The 12,654-nt window shown below is 37.8% G+C and overlaps 1 long non-coding RNA gene across 1 annotated transcript in view; it reads right to left on the bottom strand.

Annotated features, from left to right (window-relative positions):
- The window catches only part of LOC111814023, a 104,084-nt gene that overhangs the window by 23,853 nt on the left and 67,577 nt on the right, over positions 1-12,654 (bottom strand). Inside the window, exon 2 of the long non-coding RNA XR_002819104.1 lies at positions 2,803-2,895. This is a non-coding gene — a long non-coding RNA (uncharacterized LOC111814023). The remainder of the gene's footprint in view (positions 1-2,802; positions 2,896-12,654) is intronic.

Genomic DNA, 12,654 nt, shown 5'->3' with positions numbered 1-12,654 from the left:
TCTCTCTCTCTCTCTCTCTCTCTCTCTCTCTCTCTCTTTCTGTGAGGCCGACTCTCCCTCTGTATTCTGAGCTGGCCTAGCTGAGGCTGGCCTCAAACTCATGGTAGTCTTCCTATCTCAGCCTCCTAAGTGCTGGAATTACAGGTGTGCACCACCATGCCTGGATGGAATTTTTCACTTTTCAAATTCTTGTATACTTTGATTAGATTATATAATTTTTTTTTACCATTTTCAGATGATTTCAATACAGGATGAAAGTTATTTGTTCCATAGTTTGTTTTTTGATATCATTATACTTACCAGGCATGTGGGAGATACATGTGCTATGATGGCTAATTTTGATCATCACCATGATTTGTTTGAAGGGCACCAAGGAGATCTGGCTATCTGGTTAGGTCATGGGAATGTGGCTTTGGGGACTCTATCTAGCCTGGCTTCTATTCTATGGCTTTTTCCTTATTGTATTTCTTAGATGCCACAAATAGGCAGATTTCCTTGGCCATACCCTCCTGCTGCCCTGTGTCTGCCTTTAAACCATTGACTGAACCCTCTGAAACTGTGAGCCAAAATGAAACACTTCTCCTTAGAGCTGTGTACGTCAGATGCGTTGGCACAGCAGCTGTGTCAGATGCATTGTCCCAGTTGCAAAATGGTGACTAATGCAGGTGCTAAAACATTTGGAGTAAACAGATCTCCTGCTGAAATACTTCTACAGACCCTTATGAACTAGACATTTTCTATTTATGAGCCTCACATGATATTAACCTAAAAATACTAGAGACCACTAAAAATTGGAAAGTCCACTGGTTATTCTTGGCCATTTCTGGAAAGTGGGAAGAAGTTGTTTTATTAGTTAGGAAAAAAAATGGTTGAATATATAACCTAAATTCTTTCATGGACAGCTCTTTGGTGAGAAAACAATGACGTTTCACTGGGACACTTTAATAAATCCTCATACTATATATTTTGTTTCTAAACATTGTGTTCTTTTGCAAGATGTACTTTAAAATTTCTGCACAACGGAAACTTCGCTGTGATAGTACTCTTGCCAAATTTCTGGAGAGCAATATATACATAAAACTTCATTGCTGACAAAATTATTCAGTTAAAGAAGGAAAAAGTAAAATATTATAAATAGTATCTGTTAGGCTACAGCAAAAATGTCTGGGCTTGCAAGACTACACTTACTTCCATTGAGTCTTAAGTATTATACCCTGTCACTTAATATCAGATGGTATTTGGACTTTTAAAAAACATCAGAACCTCAAATATAAAATTTTTCCCCCTAAACTATGTACTCTCCAGCATATGGTAAAATTTTCCTTGAAAATTCTGTGGGTCTTATAAAAAACAATTTTTTTTCTTGAACTAAATCCTTTGTACACAGTCTGTTAATAGGATTCATAGTGATTGATTTTTTCTTTGTTCTTTTCCAGGTAGATCTTTTGATGGTGACCTATTTTGCAGTGAAATTGGCAAGTAGTTAACAGAAATAAAAGAAAAAAGAAAGCAAGAAGGAAGGGACCTGTTTAATTTTCAAATTTAATAAAAGTCTGTGGTTGATTGAGAGTTGGCAGATATAATGTTTTGAGTCATGCCCTGCCATCTAGAGAGAAGTATTTCCTATCTGCACCATGTCCAAATTGCAGGCAAACACTGTCCAGGGATGCTGCCTGGAATTCATCTTTTTCCAGGATTTAAAAAGAACATAAATCCATAGTGTTTTGAATGACTAAGTTTGTACTGAATTTTTTTCTTCCTTTTTCTTTCTGGAGGAAAGTCAGTCAACCCTGTCTTCATCCTTAGCTTCCATTCTTGAATAGATTGTAAGTCAAAGCAGAAATATTCAATAAAGGAGTTGTCTGTGATCTAAGAATATATTTATTATAACATCCAATCTTGAAAGCATAAGAAAATTATAACAAAGGGAAACTTAAACATAAAAATAGAAACATGATAAATAATAATTACCTTTTTTCATTGAAAAAGCTTTAAATTACAATATATCTACTGAGTAACTATTAGTCATTTAAACAAATAGAATTCACTCTGACAATATTTATTCAACAATAATATATATCCACACAGACTGAGTCTGCATTTTCCTCACAATGAATTTAAGTAAAGTAGACATAATAGTTAATTTAAAGATTACCAAAAGCAAAAAAGTTAATTCCTTAAATTGCTTTGCACTTACTACCTATAATAAAAAGCCCAAAGCATTAGCTTGAAATATTTCATAAAATCAATTTTTTTAGTTGTTTTGTGTCTGTAAAAGCAAATTGTACTTTGAAAATGCCGCACATTCATTATTTATTCAGATTATATGAAATTTTGAAGTTATTCTTTTGGAAGGTGATTTATGTTATATTTTTAATATCTATACATAAAAAGAAAAGACATTATTAATCAAATTATGTACTTATATAAGTATTGCATAATTTCATATAAGAAATTAATTAGATATTATGCTTTCATAATGGTGAAATAACAATGAAAATGAGACATCTATCTATTCACAGTATTTTCATAAAAACAAAGTATAAAACATTTAATGTATTTCCAACACGCACCATTTTTATTTTACAATAAGTAGATTTTTTGGCTTTGAGACAATAAAAACCTAGTGATATATAGATATATCTATATATCTATATATCTATCTATCTATCTGTATATATATATATATATATATATATATATATATATCGGTCTCAAACCAGATACCTTTGGCTAATAACTAAATTAAATATCTGAGTTTATTTTTTTAAATCAAGTGAGTGAGGTAATATTTAAGGTTACCTCTTCAAGAATTCTCTCAGGTGCACTGTGCAGGCCTGTTCTAACCCCACTGGAGAGGGTTTCCAACCAATGTCTGGGGTCTCAAGGTTGCTTCTGGAGAGAAGGAGGTACCATAGAATGCAAGGGACATGCTTGAAGTATCCCCTTTATTAATTCTAGTATTAATCAATGTCAGTGTCCTAATATTTGGTCCACACCATTTATTCAAAATATATTCTATTAATTTTATAGTACCTTGAAGGTAACACATTAAAATGTGGTTTGATGTCAGCAGCATTAAGCTGCATGGCACCTTTTGTTAGCGCATTGGTAAGAATACATCTAGACGGAATTTAGAAGCTTGATAGTTTTGCAGAGGACTTGCAACGAAATTGTTGTTTTAAAGCAATATCACTGAGGTCTCAAGAGGGATCTCATATGAACATCCGTATACAAGCCATGTGGCTGTTAAAACTTGTAGAATTAAGACTGACTTAAAAAAAGTCAATCCTGACACTTCAGGAAAAAGGAGATGTAAACAGTTGTGAAATCTAATAGGAAAGGTTAAATTTAAAGAGCTCTTATTTACTTTGAATGTTAAGCAAAAGTAAATAATTGATTTGAATATTAGTTTTTCAAACATTTTCACTCTGATAGGCCTATCATAAAATGTTTATGGTGCTTTAAAAAAATCTTTGAAAGAAGGAACCAGTTGGTAAAACAATTGACAAAGAGTGCAAACAATGAGGGCAATGTGAAATACTAGACAATATTTAAGCAAACAAGTTTCTTCAGGCCATCACTGTGAATGGTGTGGCCTCACAAAAAGCAGATCCCATTTTGCAGTAAAGAAACCCTGACAGAAATCTCAACACCACTCTGTACATCCTGTCCAGCCAAGCACATATGCAAACGAACTGTAAAAATCGCTGACAAAAAAACTCTTGTGTCGGTATCTATTCTCAGCTCATTCTGAAAGAATGACTAGAGGAAGGAATAACTGATAAACTGAATTTCTAATGTGTAAACATATCACTTAAAATGTTTCTGCTTCTTGATTTATCAGAAAGGGTAATAACTCGGGGAGGGAAGCGAAGCTGCTATTGTTTACAGTAGATTTAAACTTGTACAGTAAGAGGAAACAAAGCATGTTCTTGGAATACTCTGTTTAAAACTTTTTCAATGAGGATTCCAGAGCAGCCATAATGTTAAACAGATGTATTATTGTTTAGATTTAAAGTAAGAGGGAGCAGTGTTTGTACATATATGCAGAATATTTGGCCTCAGAATTTATTGCTTTCACAAGAAATATGTAGAGACAAAGCACTGCTCTAACATTATATTGCAGATGAAAGAAAGATGGGTCACCAGTTTATTACATGATAAATTTTGACTGCTAATTAAATTACTCAACTCAATGATTTTAAACAATGACTTTTCATAACTTGGAAAATGCATTTTTTCCATGGGTCAGACTGAAAGCTAATCTTTATGTGTAGTACTTTTTTTGATTTCATGTATTTCTCATAAAGGTGACAAGCTTATAGGATTCATTGTGCTTTGATATTGTCTCTGAATTAGCTAATCTATACAGTATGGCATGATAGTTTCCTTTTTATCTTTTGTAAAATTTTTACTAGCATACATTTGCAGTACATAATGTTTACATTCCTTGTGTGGACCTGATACATGTACATAACATATTTTAATTTCTTTTCTCCTCTCCTCTCCTCTCCTCTCCTCTCCTCTCCTCTCCTCTCCTTTCCTTTACTTTCCTTCCTTTCCCTCTCCCTCCATATGAGAAAGAGCAATCTTTTGCCTCCTTACATCTGTCATTCACTTTGCTCTTTATTTATAATTTATATTTCTCATATAGGAGAATTCAGGTGATAGTTAAGCTTATGTGTTTATTTTCCTGAACAACATACATCAATTTCCCTGTGAATTACTCTTTCTTGAGAAATTTATCTTTCTTTATGGTGGAGTAGTACACCTTTGCATGTACAGACTTTTTCCATTCATCTGTTGGTAGACATATAGGCTATTTCCAAGATGTAGCTACTTGGAGTTTTATGCTATAAGTAGAGGTGTATGCCTGCATCACTGTCACATGGTGGCATTCATTCTTTGGGGAAGGTGCCTAGAAGGGGAAAAGCTTGGGCAAATGGAATTTTTAGTTTTGTTTTTTGAGGAATCTTCCTACTGATTCCCATAGTGATTGCATTTGCTGCACAGCAACTTCACAACTGAACACTGATTCAATGTCCCCTACAAACGTGGATGAAATTTAATTGTATTCTTGCAACACTGCTAAGAAGTAAAACCATTAGGACTGAGCAAGTCATGGGGGCTCTGCTTCCCTGAATGGATCCAAGCCATTACTATGGGAGTGGGCCCCAGATAAAGCGGTGAGCATGGCTTCTTTCTTTTCTCTGGCTTATGTACAGGTGCTTAACTTGGCAGGTTGGATACCAGCACCATGGTCTTGAGCTTCCTGGTGTCCAGAACTGTGAGCCCTAGAAGCTTCTGTCTGGTGTTTATAAGTTACCCATTCTGCCATAGCAACAGAAAACAGACTAAGCAGCGGAGTGAGTGTGGCAATGCTGATACCTCAAGAGATTTGGATTTCAGTTTCTTCAGCTGCATTCTCAGAAATGTGACTGCTGAATCATATGGTAGTGGAAGTATATGATGGTATTCGAGGACTTGCCACATCAGTTTGTATAGCAACCACACTGCTGGAGATCAACCATAGAAACTGATACTAACTTGACTTTCCCCAAGCTGTTGTTTTAAGGAATTATCACATTTACCCATTCACTGTTTTAAGCTTTGTTAAATATGTATGCATGAGCATACACAACTGCTTTGATTTAATGGCTATAAAATTCCTTTCCCCCTACTATCCCAGAGTTTTTAAAAGATCTTTTTTATGTATTTAGTACAAGGTCTACAGGATCTTACCACACAGATCAGACTCATAGTGATCCTCATGTTTTCAGCCTTCCAAGTGCTGGGATTACAGGCACGCTCCCACGCCCAGTCTCAGTTGCTGTCTCCCAGCACCCTAGGGTGGGGCCAGCATTGCACGCCAGGGACCAAGCCCAGTCACTGAACCTGACTAAGCAGGCTCTTTAGTCCACTGAGCTGTCTGGCCAGTACTTTTGCCAAATTTTTGATGATTTTTATATAGTTCACGTATTAGCACTTTCCCAAGAAGTAGAAGCTGTAAGATCTAGATAGAAGATAGACAGATAACAGATTATGGACATTGTCTCATGTGATTAAAAAATGAGAAGTCTCACAATATGCCATCCATAAGCTGGAAAGTCGAAGAAAGCCCATAGTATAAAACATGTCATTTGAAGACACAGGAGCCAGGATCTCCAATACTGGAGGGTAGGGATGGATGTCCCATTTAGAAAGAGAAAAAAAAATCATCTTTCCTTCAGCGTTTTACTCTATTAGGTCCTACAGACTGAGTAATGCCCAACTATATTAATGAGAGTTGATCTCTACTCAGTATACTTATTGAGAGGTTTTTTCTTCTGAAAAACAACCACATAGCCATATTCAGAAGTAATGTTCTAACAGCTGTCTTGGCACCCCTTACCACAGTCCATTTGACACATATAATTAACCATTAGATTCTGTTATCTTTATGATGGCTGAATGAAGGAGTGACAACTCTGCAACTTGGAGTTGGCATTTCCCTTAGGCTTTTTGATGTATTCCTTCCTAAATTATGATTATGTACCAAAAAAATGACTCTTCTCTTGTTGCTGACATCTCTGAAACCATGGCCAAAATCTTGCTATTTTCATCAGGGGCAGAGAAGTTTTCTATCGACTTACCAGTTTTGTTTCCTCTCTCCATGATGTCTATCTTGTGCACTAAACTGTCATTCACTGTCATGTCCAGTGTCCTGGGGAAGCCCACCCCCCACTAATCTTACCATGGGCAATGATGCCTACTGATTTACTGCTTACTGTGCTATCTGCAGAAAACAATTTTTGAAAGTTTCTGAATTGTACTTTTAACTTGTCAAGTAAACTAAGAAAAGAAAAATAGCTCAGGTGCTGTGGTACATAACTACAATCCCAGCACTCTAAAAGCTGAGGCAAGATGATCCCAAGCTTTATTCCAGCCTTGGCAATGCAGTGAGACCCTGAATCAAAAGGAAAAATGAAAAAAGGCAGGTGATATAACTCAGAGCTGAAGTCTGGGTTTAATCCTAGATCATTTACACAAAGCAGAGAGAGAGAGAGAGAGAGAGAGAGAGAGAGAGAGAGAGAGACAGACAGACAGACAGACAGAGAGATGAGGAGGGAGAGAGAGAGACAGAGTCAGAGAGAGAGACAGAAAGACAGAGAGAGAAGGAGAGAGAGAGGGAGAGAGAAGGAGAGAGAGGGAGAGAGAGAGAAGGAGAAAGAAAGGGAGAGAGCGAAAATGAGTAATATGGTCTTGAATGTTAAGGAAAACATTGGAGTAACGTGCAGTTTGGTAAGTGAGGTAATCTGAGGCCACCCGTTGCGTGGTTGAGCTCAGATGTGCCATATGACTCGAGCTTTCGCTGTGCACAACAACAGCATGGCAACAGATGGTTTTAGAGAACAAATTCTTCTTAAAATCTCAGAGTGCTTCCAAACAAATTTGCCTTTAGGAAGGGCTACAAGTTATTTTTAGAGCACATTTGTTGAGATGCCAGTTCACACTGCATTGTGTTTCTCCCAACTGAAATAGAAAGTGGCCCCCTTGATTTCCCTTAGTTTGCTTGTCTTTCATGATCCAAATGTTTCTGTACATCACCGGTCATTACCAACAGATTAAACTGCAACTGTATAGTCAGTATCAGGATTTCATAATGAGAATTCTCTATCTATGTTAGACAGAGAGGCTTATCAAAATATGTGGCAAAAGTTTAAGTAAATTTATTACAGTAAAAGATACATTGAGATTAATTTCCACCACAATATGTCATTTCATTTCCATTACACTTATCCCATTATTATAGACAATTTTTGAAGCAGTTCTCGCAGTTCTTATTTGTGAATGTATTTACAAGTAGTAATAAAATATACAAAGCATATTGAGCTAAATAAAGGTGTGTAAACATTGTCATGCTTCTTTATCCACCTTATTCACTGGATCTGGCACTATATGACACCTGGCTCTTCTCTAAAGCCAAAATTAACATGAAAGGTCAACATTTTGAATCACTTCAGGACACAAAGGTAGCCATGACAGTGTAACTAAAGACATTCACAAAAGAGGGCTTATGGAACTGTTTCAGAAAGGAGCAAGAATGATAGGGTAGGTGTATTCACAGTGAGAGTAAAAATTTTGAGGGGGTTTAATTGCAATGTGTCTCTCTACAGTAATATGCTTTTTAAAATTTAATCATTCATTACAGTTTTCAGTTTTGCCTCACAGATGTGGCATCGTGATGCAAGAGAATTAAAAGACAGGCATACTTGGTGACTTTGAAGAATTAATAATTTGCTATGGTGATAAAACTAGATAATACAAAAATGAGTTATGTGTCTACATATTCAAAGATTAAGAGATCCAAGAAAATTATTTTCAGATAGTTCATTCTATTTCCACTAGTAGATGAGAAAAGTAAATTAAGGTTTGAATAGTTGGGCATTGACCTCTTCAGTTTGCTTCTAAATTAACTCTAAAGGTGCATTCCAGTATACAGTGGAGTGCCTAGAAGCTACCAAGTTTGAGTGATTCACTTATGTCTTGTTATGTGATTAGAAAATGTTTTTCTCTTTTCTTATTTCCTTAGGTTCTTTACATTGGCCTAGAATAACGACCTCTGAATGTCACAGGTTGGTGGAAATAGGCTTTGTTTGGTTTGTATTGTTTTAAATGTTGCTGTCTAACTGGTCTACCTACATGGTTACAAGAATTACAACATCAGTTGTCAGTATAGTTTACTTAATGCAGATGTCTCTCTTTAATCTTACAAATGGAAATTTACAACAATTAGAACTTTATAAGAACAACAAAAGACTTAGTCGATAATGAATATCTACATTCTGTAATGATGTTTGTGGCTTGTGATACAACCAATAATCACATATAAGAATGCAATTTGTATATGTCACCCCTTTGTACTCTTCCAATTATGATTTGAGGCCTCATTCCACAGATGTCGGGTGATGGCTTTCCTGCCTCCCCAGATTCTTCACTTGCTGAGCTACACATTTCATAAATAGAAGCTTTTCCCTGCTGAGAATCTTCTGCCACCATGAGTAGCTTCCCCAGGAAGCTTCTGTTGTCCCACATATCTCCTTGGCAAGCATGAATAAAAGGTTTAAAAGTGAATTCATGTTTCCATTTCCACAGGAAATAAGGTGGGTTTTTTTCTCCTAAGTTCTTAAAGTAATAATTCCATCAAATCTTTACTTCTCATAATTTATATAATATACATAGCCACACAATATTATGGGCATTTATTACCAATTCTTCTACCAAGAGGATTGCTGAGTCTTAGGCAGAGTCTCTTTTAGCAGAGCTGCCTTTTTGTTGGTTCTACCTTTTGGAGGAGAAGAAGAAAATGAAATCAACTTCAATAGGTTGTGTTTCAAGAAGTGTCAAAACATCAGAGAGCTCTGTTTCTTCATAACCTTCAGTACCACATCATCAGTTCTCAACGCTCAACCTGTGTTAGTCATACAAGGGACACAATGATATCTATTAAAAGCAGCACTGACTACAGGGCTCAGCAACTGGTCATCCTCTACATTAGTTATTACCAGAGTAAGTTTTATAAAACAATTTGCAAAATTGAGACTTTTAGTTATCTGACTGGGACACAACGTCTCCATTAGTACATTCTGAACAGAAGATGTTACCCTGGCATACGTGCAGCTTGTTTTCTTCACTGTGTAATAATAGATGTATATCCAAGCAGTTGGTCTACTATGACTTAAAGCTGGGTTCTATTTATTCATTTATTTTTAAATAAGTAATTGAATGTTTCTTATACAGCCTCATGCTGTGTTTGAGAATAAAGAAAAGATAAACAAGGTTGTTCTTTTCAGAAAAAAATAAGTCTAGTGGGAAACAAAGACTTAGAAAACCAGCAATTTAACCTTACAGATATTACACCATAGCAGTGATAATTACCCACCAATATAAAACAGAAATTTAAAAGAGTTTCCTCGATCATTATTATTTTCAAAGCATACATGATTGCCACTTGGTCATATGAGTTGTAAACAACTTTACTTTGATTCTGACATCTGCATGTATTCATCACAAAAGTTGACATTTATACTGTTGGTATCAATGTAAATTAGTAAAATCATTTGGAAATCAATAGAAAAGCTCCTAAAAATGTATCATTTGATTCATCTATACCACTTCTTCATACATACTGTAAGAAATTAAAGTCAGCATTTCATAGAAATAAGTTTTGCTGTAAATCATAAAAATAACCAAGATATGGAACAGCTTAGCTGCCCATCAGCAGATGAATAGATAAAGAAAATTGCTATGTAAACAGAATGGAAAAAAATAAACAAACAAACAAAAAAACACAATGGGGGTATTGTGAAGCTATAAAAAAATGAAAATTTGTCCTTTTCAGAAAAATAGATGGATCTGGAGATCATCACGGCGAGCAAAATAAGCCAGAAAAAGCCAAGGATCACATGTTCTCTATTATGCACTGAATTTTGAAAAGGTGACAAGAACAATGGAAGGAGGGACCATGATAAGAGGAACACATGGAAGAGGAAAGGGGGTATGACAGTGAGTGAGGGGGTTATGAGTAGGATCAATGTGCATTGAACATGTGAAATTGGAGGGTGGATGGGACAAGACAGTTAATGGGGGAGATCATTAAGGTCTGTAATATACAAGTACGAATCTTCCAAAATAAGCCCATTAATCTATATAACCAATACATAGTCACAAAACATGTGTGTGTGTGTGTGTGTGTGTGTGTGTGTGTGTGTGTGTAGAGGGGAATGATGAGGCTGGTATTTGATGAATGGGATTATTCACTCAGGCTGTGAGGCAACAGTTGTTTAAGGACAAGTTTTAATATGAGCCTTGAAAATTACGTAGGATTTTTCTAGATAGAGAAAATGGGAATAGTTTTAGGGCAAGAGAAACAGTAGATGACAGGGCACGTAGGCATGTATTAGCAAAAGACTGGCCACATTTAAAGAAATAATAATGAAGTTAGGGTACTATTAACCCTACAACATACAGTAATAGGCATATGAGATCTCTAATTTTATAGGATGTTGTTTAATGTGAAGGTCCTAGTTTTAATACTACCAAAAAATTATAGGTGTGTTTATGTGCCACACATTATGCTCAGAATTTTCAAAACATTGTTATATTTAATCTTTACAGTGGTAAGATACATTAATCTCATTTTTGTTGGAATTACCGCTAAAGTGAAGAACATGTTGAAAATGTGTTGGTGTTCAAACCCAGATCAAATCCAAAGTCTGCTTTTTAACGATTCTACTACAAAATCATTTCTATGATGTACAAACATTTTCTCATACTTACTGTATAAGGATGAGTGTTGGAAACACTGATGATGCAAAACAAAGTATAGCATACTGAATGCACAACAGAAAAAGAACAGTCCGGAACCCAGTCCTAGCCTAGGTCCTGTGAGTGTGTGGAGAGCTTCCTGCTACTCTGCGCTGGCGGGACCGGTCCCAGCCCAGGCCGGACCTCTCCCACCCCCTCAGGCCACCCCCCACCACTGCCGACTTCCGGAAACCCCCAGACCCAGTCCCAGCCCAGGTCCAGTGAGTGTGTGGAGAGCTTCCTGCTACCCTGCGCCGGCGGGACCAGTCCCAGCCCAGGCGCAGTGTGGGCCGGACCCTCTTACGCCCCCTTGGGCTGCCCCCCACTACTCCAAATTACCTCCCACACCCAGCCCACTGAGTAGGAATTTCTGCTGACTTCCGGGAACCCCCAGACACAGTCCTAGCCTGGGTCCGGTGAGTGTGTGGAGAGCTTCCTGCTACCCTGCGCCAGCGGGACCAGTCCCAGCCCAGGCACAGCGTGGGCTGGACCCTCTCCCACCCCCTCGGGCAGTCCCCCACCAATCCGCAGTACCTCCCCCACCGCGCCCTCCAAGTAGGAATTTTTGCTGACTTCCAGGGACCCCAGACCCAGTGATAGCCCAGGTCCAGTGAGTGTGTGTAGAGCTTCCTGCTACCCTGCGCCCGCGGGAACAGTACCAGCCAATGCGCAGTGTGGGCGGGACCCTCTTCTGCCCCCTCTAGCTGCCCCCCATTACTCCGCAGCACCTCCCCATGCGGCCTGCGGAGTAGGAATTTTGCGGTGTTCTGGGAACCCCCCAGACCCAGTCTTAGTACAGGTCTAGTGAGTGTGTGGGAGAGCTTCCTCTTCCCCCTACTTCACCTTGCCCCCTCAAGGCACAGCTCAGGCCTGGCATACATGCCTGAGGTGTAACCCTGCAGCTACAATCCCTGCAGAGAGTGAAGAGGATAGTTCCACCCAACTAGTCCAGGAGCAGAACATCTTGCCACAGTGGCACAACATATTCACCCTCAAGGGCAACAGCAGGAAGGAGCTAAGCACAGCAGCCAGACCTAACCCAGAGGCAGCTGGATAAGTCCAAACTTTGTAGAGCTGCACCTGAACTTCAGTACGTGCAAAGGTTATAACTACAGCAAAGATCTACAAAAAAGGTCAGAAGACAGTGCTACACAAAATGACGAGAAGGAACAAAATGAAACCTCAGAACCCAAGCCCACACGTAACAAGTACAGAGGACACTAACACAGAACAAATTGGAAATCACACAGCTGAAAGCAATGAATCAACAGCTTCTGAAATAAAACAGCTGCAGAAAGATATAGA

The sequence above is a fragment of the Octodon degus genome, unplaced genomic scaffold (genome assembly GCF_000260255.1).
Source record: "Octodon degus isolate 3935 unplaced genomic scaffold, OctDeg1.0 scaffold00256, whole genome shotgun sequence".
Taxonomy (NCBI): Eukaryota; Metazoa; Chordata; class Mammalia; order Rodentia; family Octodontidae; genus Octodon; species Octodon degus.
The sequence above is the reverse complement of the archived record's forward strand: the minus strand, read 5'-3'. Positions and strand labels throughout refer to the sequence as shown.